Genomic DNA, 9,618 nt, shown 5'->3' on the forward strand with positions numbered 1-9,618 from the left:
AGAAGTTTCTGTTCCTCAGTACCAACCCAGAGCACATTCTCAGTCTGGGAGTTGTCTTTGCACTCTGAGATTATTTGTGTTAGACACCCCTGTTTGCCTGTAGCCTGCTGAAGCATCACTCTCTGGAAACTGGTGGTGCAGTTAGGAGAGATCTGAGTGCTCCTTCATGAGCCTCAGCCTTCCTGGGCTGCTCCCCTAGGATGCTGCAGAACTGCAGTACTTGAGTGAGCAACTGAAGGGAACTGAAAAGAAACCAAAGAAAATCCTAATGTTCCAATGAGTTTTTAGTGTTGGACACAGAATAGAAATATATTTAATAAACCATAAAAGTTTTTCTTCATCTTTATGGGTCAGTTCTTTCATTCCTAGAAGTCAAATTATCACCTTTGCTACCTAGTGGAGACTTCAAGCCATAACATTTAGTAGACTTTAAATGTGAACCCAATGAAGGGAATCTGGGGAGCCAGTTTAGACTGGTGGTCCAGTTTGAACCCTCAAATTCAGCTTCTCACCTGAACCTAAACTTCCCCAAGGTAGAGGGAATCCAGCATCCAGCTTCATCACACTCATTATGTTCCTTCAAGCAACTTTTGGCAAGCTTTACCTCCCACTGAGCCTCCAAAATGCGCACAGATAATACGTGCAATGTGACAAAATTATGGTAAGCAATTTAATCAAGGAAATTGCTGTGGGCTTGAATTCTCACAGCATGGATCTCCATATATTTGTTTGCAAGCTTTCTCTTCTTATCTAGCTCTCTTCCAGATTTTGGAGATTTCAAGGACTTTTTTTTACAGAGAACCATTTGAAAATGGTGATGAATGCATAAAGGACACCTCCCCTTTGATTAACTTGCTCTCCAACAGCCATGTCACCAAAGCAGCAGAATTTCAGAGGTTTTCATTCCCTATTTTGACCTTATAAGTCAGCCTTTGGATCTTTCAATGCAGTAAACTGAAGACATGAAAGACACCATTTCATTCACATAACCAAATATTTCTGAATTAGAAGATAACCTGAACAGAGCTATTGAAATGGAAGCGATTTCCTTACCAGTGTTTAGTCTTGTAGCAGAATTTGTAAGACCTGTATAACTATGTGTTCTGAGAGACTGAAAAGTTAATGTCTCAGTCAGCCATTTGCAAAAGCAGTGTGTGCTTTGTTGATGATGTTCAAGGTCACACATTCAGAGGGCATGAGCACCATAGGATGACCATGGCAGATCAACCTTTGTTTTGCCAACAGCTGGGGTTTAAACTACATAAGAGAAGAAGCCAATATGAAGCAAGCCCTTTGAGGTAGTGCTTTTTATCATCATGCCAATTTTCTCCCTTGTACAACTGGCCCAGTTGTAAGACTCCTCTCTGGAAAAGGTATCAGGGCATTCACACTATTCATCCCTTCTGCTGGGACATAATTTACTCAGTTGTAAAATTTTCTTCCACAACCACTCCAAAGAGATATTGTGACATTCACATGTAGGCCTAAAGGTGTTCATCACTTCTGATTTGGTATATTTGGCTCAACTATGCTGATGGAAGAGGCAGCTGTCATATCTTAGAAGGGGTGATAAACCATCAAAAATCTCTGAAGTGCCCCCAGACTCATTTCTTGGACCTTCAACCAGAGGACTGCACATGATCCACAGTGTTACATCACAGTGTAAATCTCCACCCCCAGAGGAAGTACGTGGGCATTCCCATTTAGCCTGAGCCAATATTAACCCATTGAACCTTATGCTTTGTGTCTTTACTTTGTGGATCAAGACTTCAACCAATATTTTAAACAACAGACATCTAGGTTTCAACAAAGTCTTGTCATTGGATCCATGGGTGGTGAGACGTTTCTGCTCTTATCCTTTCTTTCTCTTTCTTTCTTCTCCCAGCTTCTTCTTCTCTAAGTATATTGTAAGCTAGACTGAAAAATTCCAGTCAGTACCTTAATAAGAGACTTGGGCCTGGATAAGTAAAAGTTAGATAAGTTTAAATGTTCTAAGTTAAAGTTTGTGAAGTGCTTTACTTTGCCTGCATGTTGTTTTAAAATTGGCCAAGTACCTTATCTTACCTTGATGCTTTAAAGTTTGCAAGTAAAAGTTTGTTATTGAGCCTCCTGAAAATTTTGTTGTTTCTCTCACGCACCACCCAGAATGAATCAAGCAACCTTCCACTAAGCCAGCTGAATGGAACAGGATATAACATATATACAAATAGATCAACCAGAAAGATATCAGGTTGTCTGTCAATCCTGCTTAAATATATCAGACAATCTCCTTTTTCAGAAAAGATAGAATTTTGTATATTTCTTATTTATTTATAATTTCTTCATCTTTTACCATGTAAGGACTCTGGCAATAAGCTCTCTCCTGCAGGATCTCTAATCTGATGTTGTCTCCTCAAAATGAAAGGGGAAGTTTGGCCACAAAACACTGGTAATGTTAAAAAAGAAAAATACTTGGTATTCATTTGAGCTATGTTGATATATACAATTTGTAAGAACTTCATAGTCTAAATATCCCCAAGAAAAAAGCATTTTTGTGGTATTTCTGTTGGAAGAACCTCAGCAACAAAAAATGTGGCAATATTTCTAGTTGCAATAATGCAAGGAGGCATTTCTAGTTGGGACAGTAGAAATAACATGACTGAATTCTTTGCCCTAAAAGATCTTTCTGGTATTCTTTCCATTGTAATGCAGTAGGTGGGAACATTTTAATGGGAGATGTGGTAATTTCCTCATAGTCAGCTTTTAGGGGCATAAACACCCCTAAAATATAAATGGGTTAAAACTTGGTCTTATAAACTTCTCTGCCATGCAGTTCATTTATCTCAATGTAGGCCACACCTTCCTCTTTCCAAGGAGTGGGTTATTAAATGAGTTCTCTATATGCTTGGTAGTTCAAATCAAATGCACTCAATGCAGATAAAAAAACACACAAAGAGCCACTGTCAACATTACAAAAACATAAAGAAACCATCATCAATAATGTACAAAATTTATACAGAAATATTTAGACCCATTTTAAAATATTTTTAGCAGTGTGTTTGATCTGGCCAGTCTTTGTCCAGAGGGTATCTGCAGGCAAGGTTGAGGGCTCTTTCATAGATGAAACTCCCTTGAAAACTGATTTTGCACTGAGACATACTGAAGTAGCATCCACAATGTTGCATGTGAGCTCCCTCTCTTCTGTTGTAAATAGCAGAAACTCATTTGTTTCTATGGGTCCTAAAAAATGAGGCTGAAAGGAAGACAACCAAGCTGGTCAAAATCAAGTAAAACTTACTGGGTTTACAACCTAAGCAAGTGTGCTCATAAGCTATCGGGTTTTTTTTGCTGGAGCCCCTTTACAGTGTTGGCCTTGGGTACATTGAAGCCAATAGTGAAACTTCCATTGACAGGAATGGGGAAAAATCAGACTTTGAGCCAGAAAGACATGCACACACAATCCCTCTCTCTTTTAATTTCAGATTGCTGAGGTGAAATATGGATTTGTTTGTTTTTTGGGTTTTTTTAAATCATAAATTCCCAATGTGTAGTTTGGACTAACTTCTCTCAAGTTTAGTTTCCACACACAGTATTTGTAAGTACAATTTACTGGCTGTTACAATGTATTTTTTATCTGTAAAAATCAAGGATCTAGTTTAAGCCCATCAGACAAAGCTTTATCTGGACACTAGTGAAAGGCTTGCTGTGAGAAATGCCTCGGAACAAAGGGCTGAAATGAAGAAATGCAGCCATTTGACATAAAATAGAAAGCAAAAAGACATGTTTTTTATAGGAAAAGTAACAAAGCCAGGAAAGAAAACAAAAGGGATATTTAACCGTGGATGAGTCAGGAATTGCACCAGGGAATCAGACAATGTGAAGAAGTTTTTGATAAGAAGGTCACATGTTATATAGGAATTTACCAGAATCTGCAGGAGGTGTTTGAAAAAGAGAAGTGACAAAGACTTGATTATTTTTGAGAGTAAATTTGGTTTAACAGCATTTTGTACACACCAGAGACAAGCAAGATGAGATGCAAAGGTCAAAATGGCAGTTTGGAGTAGATGAGGCAAAAGATTACCAAGGCATGTGCAATGCAGTTGTGATTAAAGTCAAACACTCTGATTTATTAGATATTTCACAAATATAGGCTTCTGTACCAGTTGATTAAAAAGGAAGAATTAAAAAATATGTTAAATATGGTATTAATGTCTTGTCTGCCCAAGGATGGTCTGAAAAACAAATTTGAATTTAGTAAATGGATGAACTCAACCCAAAGTGAGTCTCTCTGTGGTACTGCTCATTTGAAAATAGAGTAGCTTTAGCTGTCATATGTTTAACCAGTTTCCAATGGAGGGAAAAAATGTTCTTTGGTAATAACTATGAAGTGACATGGGCTGTACAACCCCTAACTGCTGGTGAACAACCAAAACCAGTCACCCACCCCTCCAGAGAGGTGACATGGGAGGTACAGAGGTACCAATAGATTAACTTGCTTTGCATGTCTCTTGTCCCCATCAGGGCTCCAGCTTGTTTTATACAGGTGGCACAAAAGGTTTTCCACCCAACATTGCAGTACAGGTGGGATAGCACTGATTAGGGCAGATTCCCTATCCCATCTGAAAAGCAGTTGTTAACACCAGGTCTTGCAGTGCAGCTGCCTTAAGGAAGTCATTTGCTTGCCAAAGCTTGAGCTGCTGGAAGGGAATATCTCCAAATACCAGAATTACTCCTTATAAGAATAGAGGATATTCTTTGGAATCTGTAAAGCCATAAGAAAGCTTTTGAGCATACCCATTGCATCTACTGTAAGTTGCAATATCTGGCTTGGTTCAAATTATAATTTTAAAATTTATAATTTTCTTAACTTTCTCTTGCAGAATTTTTCTTAGTCTTCTGCAATTAAAGCCTGCACTAAGTTCCAAAACCAAAGTACTGTGTGTAAATGCCTAGTTGATGACATTGGATGATCTGGGTCTGAACAGCATCATTATTGGAGAGCTGCTAAGTGATTAAGCTGCAGCACATATAAAGTGAAGGCTACCCTAGCACACTGAGCAGGAAAAGATGAGACAAACAGTCCACAGACTGAGAACAGTTGCTTTCCTAGGAGGTGATTAATGGAAACTCAGAGTCACCCAAAGTTAGTAAGAATGATGAGCCTTTGCTACCACAGTTATAGAAAAGCCTTAGAAGATAGATTTTACAAGGAACAGCAAGGACTCTTTATTTCCCAGTCATCTGGCGTATGCCACTTGAACTTTTGTATCAATAAATTTTTTTTAATCAAAATGCTCCATGACCTGAAAAATTTCAGCTGAAACTTCTGAAAAAGTCAGTATCGCTTCCAAGTGCAGAGAGTGCTTAATGGTTTTCTTGACACTTTGAAAAGGCATTTCTCTGACATAGGAAAGCAGAGAAGGAAGAGTAAAAAACACTTGGAGGGGGCTTCCGCAGTGATCACCCTTTGTTTGGCTGTGGACAGTTTAAGTAATGTTTCAAATCTGGCTGTAGAGTACAAACATTTAGGGCATTTAGGTTGAATGCCAGCACTTAAACTATGATACCACTTAGCTTGACCTATATAAAATGACAAGGCTCTCATTTTTTAAAGCCTACAGTGCAAGCAGGGAAAAAATTCAGCAGCATAACTCAACTGCAGCATGCTTGCTCACCGGAAATGAAGCCAAAAGTTAAAAGTTATTTGAATATAACTTTCTATACCTTAATTTTCACTTTGGATTACAACTGAGTGACTCAGTCATGACAAATTGAATGCTCTATGCAGTTCCTGTCTATCTGGCCTCCTTCTTCTTTCAACAACTTGTCTGTGTTTTCCGGAAATTATTCACAAGTCATTTAAAAATAATTGTTTCCTTTAGCTTGTTCATAAAAGTTTCCCTGCAAATTTTTCTTCTTTCTAAAAAGATTTATTTGGAAAAATATGTAAATAGAATGGATTGGCAAATTTTTCCTTTTCTTGCTCTTTTATGATCTTGCAATTTAGATACCAGGTTAATCATCTCAAGGTAATGGACACAGTTTAAGGGAATGTTAATTATTAGTACAATTGTTGAGAGAGTTATCAGATTGCTGAGTTACTGGAAAACCCAGGCTAGCCTCTCTTGATATACTTTTGCAGCACAATTGTTGAGAAAATAACAGTGATGTATTCAGACAACTTCAGCCTGTCACTGCAAATCTGAGAATCTATTTGCCAAAAGGACCTGATACGCTTATAATGGAATACCCTGGGGGCATCTGGAGTGACTGTCAGGGATGAGTGAGGTAGGGATGAAGTTACTTGCCTATCCCAATCTTCCCTGGTGATATGTTTTGGATAAGACTGAAATACTTGTAGACTAGCAGTGGAAAGGTGTTCCCCTTCACCTTGCCCCACCCAGACTATGAACATCACCTACACCTTCTTTTTAGGAGGCTGTATGTTTCCCCACTTAGCTATGAGAGTCAGCTGTAGCTATCCAGCTCACCTGGGAGAGGGTCTTCTCTTGGAGAGGCAACAGATCGCACAGCCCTTGTGGACACCTCCTAAGCTGCTGAATGTCAGCATCTCTAACCTGTGCACTTCCTGGAAGGAAAGGGAAAGAAGTAACCCATTCATCATCACTGCACCACCAGTGGCTTTGCCTGCAGGAAACTCCTAGCCATGATCTCATTTAGGGGATAGAAAGCTGGGATCATGGGAATTTACATCTGAAATTTGAAGGTCTGTTAGTAGGCACTGGTAGTGAGTGCTGTGACTTTGGTCATTCTCCCATCATTTTCCAGTATGGGGTCTACTAGTACATATTCAACTATAAACCTTCATGGAGAGTTTTTCAGGTTTTTATATTTCATAGGAATTTTAATCACACTAGTGATACAGCTCAAGATGATTGGTACTAAGTAAAGAACAAACTATAATGCATTATCCTGCAATTTAGAGGTGAGGCACCTTGTAGTGAAAAAGTAATAAACTGACAACATTTCCTCCAAGCCTTTTTGGCCAATATAACATTTTTTTAGTTTAACACATTTCTTCCCCTGAGCACAGATGCCAAAAGCCTTTGACTGTTTTTCCTGGTGTGATGTCTTGACAGCTGTGCTCAGGGAAGGTAGAAAGGAGCAGAATTACACTATTAGATGCTCTCAAGGGTTTTACTTCTATTGTCATTTCATTTTGCTAATTCCTGACAGTTTCAATAATGTACTAAGTCTCATCAAAATAATGTTGGACACCTGGGGGAAAAAAAACCCCAAAACATAGAACTGAATTTCATCAGTGATTGCATACATGTTTTTAAAACTGCTTCCAGTGATGGTGTAGGCAGTAATGCTTCATGCTAATTTGGTACATCACAACACATCATAATGGAGCAATCAGAACTTAGGAATTTCAACCACATGGAGAATTCTCCATCATTTTCAGAAATAATTTTCTTCTTTCAGTGAGAACTTGAAGGAAACAACTGTATCCAGAAGGACTGGTTTAATATGAAGATGTATTGAGGCTCTATGTAATGTTCTTTTCTTTCATTTGTTTTTGAAGTAATAAATACATTTAAAAAGCTCCTCTCCATAGCATTAGTACAGTGTCATGTGCACATTTATTCAGCCGGATAACAGACAGATAGTAACAAGAACTTTTGCTCAGTTCTATATTAGGTTATGATTTAATGTAAATAATTTAATAATTTTTACAACTTTTTTTATTAGGACATATCTAAAATCCCTCAGAAAGCAGCAGCTGCTAAAAAGTCAATTTTCCAATCATTGCTATTCCACAGAAAACAGAAGTGCAATTTAGGTCTCCACAGACTTCTTGGTGAATGCAAAGATAACTATTATGAAATAAAGTATTAATAAATGGCAAGATGAAAATGTATATATGCACAGGGAAATGTTTTAGATATTTTATTAAGTTCATATAAATAAATAATTATTAGCTCTGTTGTGTGTCCACATAAGACATTTTATTTACAAACCTTACTTTAAAAACACTTCATTCTAATGCAGTTTAAATGCCTGAATTATAACACCTTACATAAGGCCTCTAAGTTGAGTTAACTGGAGAGAAACCCCTTCTTTTTTTTTGGTGTGAGGGATAGTCTCAGTTTTGAGACCGATTCCAAATTTTTCCCCAATGCTTGGTCTCTGGGCAAGCCTTTGGTGTGGTCCTGAGCCAGCAAGCGGTAATGTGCATTTTCCAAATAAGTGCAGGCTTCTTGGCTTGGAGGTCCCTGCCAGTCTAAGGCTCCTGGGCTGCTGAGGAGCTCCTCCTGGCACACAGGATGACAGGACGCAGGATGTACAGCCCTTTAGTCAGGGCAGGGCTGGTCAGGAGCTGACCACCAAGCCTGGGAAACCCAGTATACACTTTGCCCAGGATGCTGGGGCTCCCTGTCACTGGTTACCTGCAGCTGGGATTCATTGGTGCTGGCTTGCTCCAAGCTTGCACAGCCTCTGTGCCACGGCATGCAATCTATCCTCCTTTTCCTGTTTCTGGGAGGTTTTTGACATCTGAAGGCTTCCAGTTTTGTTAGTGGAGAGCCCCAGCTGATTTCCTCCTTCATGCGTGTTCCTCTTACTGTTCTATGTCTCGTTTCATGGCTGTGTTGTGTTTATTTGAAATCAGGGTTTTTATACCCATTTTCAATGGGTCATTTCTTCCTCTTTCATTTGCAGTTAAAGAAACTGTTCTTAAGAATAATCCCAAAATCCATCTACTTAAAAGGCATGGGATCAAAATTCTTCCTAATATTTCTAAAGCCAAATATTTCCTCATACCACATGACTCCAAAGGAACAAGAACACAGGTATAGTTGTATTTAAGAAAGACCTAATACTAACTAATTTTCTGATACATGTGGGGGTTGTGCCCCACAATGCTATTTTAAATTGACCTTGTGAGTAGTGAGGTGGGGATGTTTTTTCTTGCAAAGATTTATCTCCATGTTTGTTCCCAGGGTTTTGCAGAGCTGTCTGTCTAGAATTTCCACATTATAAATGGCTCTTGTTTTGGTAAAGTTTGAATTATTTTCATTAGCTGGTCACCTGGGGCCTGACCAGAGTCAGGCTAAAAACTTCAGACAAGCACTACAGCTTTTGCAATCAGTCTCAGTCTCTCTCTCCTGTCATCCCCAAGGAAATGAAAGGCAGAAACGTTTATGCTTCAGGTTAATGTTTTAGAAGTGTTTCAAGCAGGAAGCAAATGGACTTATTCATAAGTTCCTTGAGGATGTTGTTTCAGTCATGAGCACTAAAACTTTCCTGAATAAAGGCCAGTCAGCAAGAAGTGACCAGGGGCAGGGTCTGCCTCTGGGATGTGCTCCAAGACCTGGGCACCTGGAGGCGATTCACCTTTGAGAGCCTTTGTGACAATTGATGGACTTTGGGAGGTCAGTGATAGAGGCAACTCACAGAATTCTCAAACTTAAATTAGACTAGGAGGAACTGGAACTATCTAGAGCCATATTAAGAAACCCACATAAAGTGAAAGGACAGAGCTGGAAGAAGCCTCTCATTTAACCAAAGGAAGAACCAGGTAATTTAATTGCTTACATAAATAAGGATCTTTCTGAAGGATGCCTAATTTTGAATATCACATCACATTTAGCAATAGACCTATCTTAAACAACA

Source organism: Taeniopygia guttata, chromosome 3 (assembly GCF_048771995.1).
Source record: "Taeniopygia guttata chromosome 3, bTaeGut7.mat, whole genome shotgun sequence".
Classification (NCBI taxonomy): Eukaryota; Metazoa; Chordata; class Aves; order Passeriformes; family Estrildidae; genus Taeniopygia; species Taeniopygia guttata.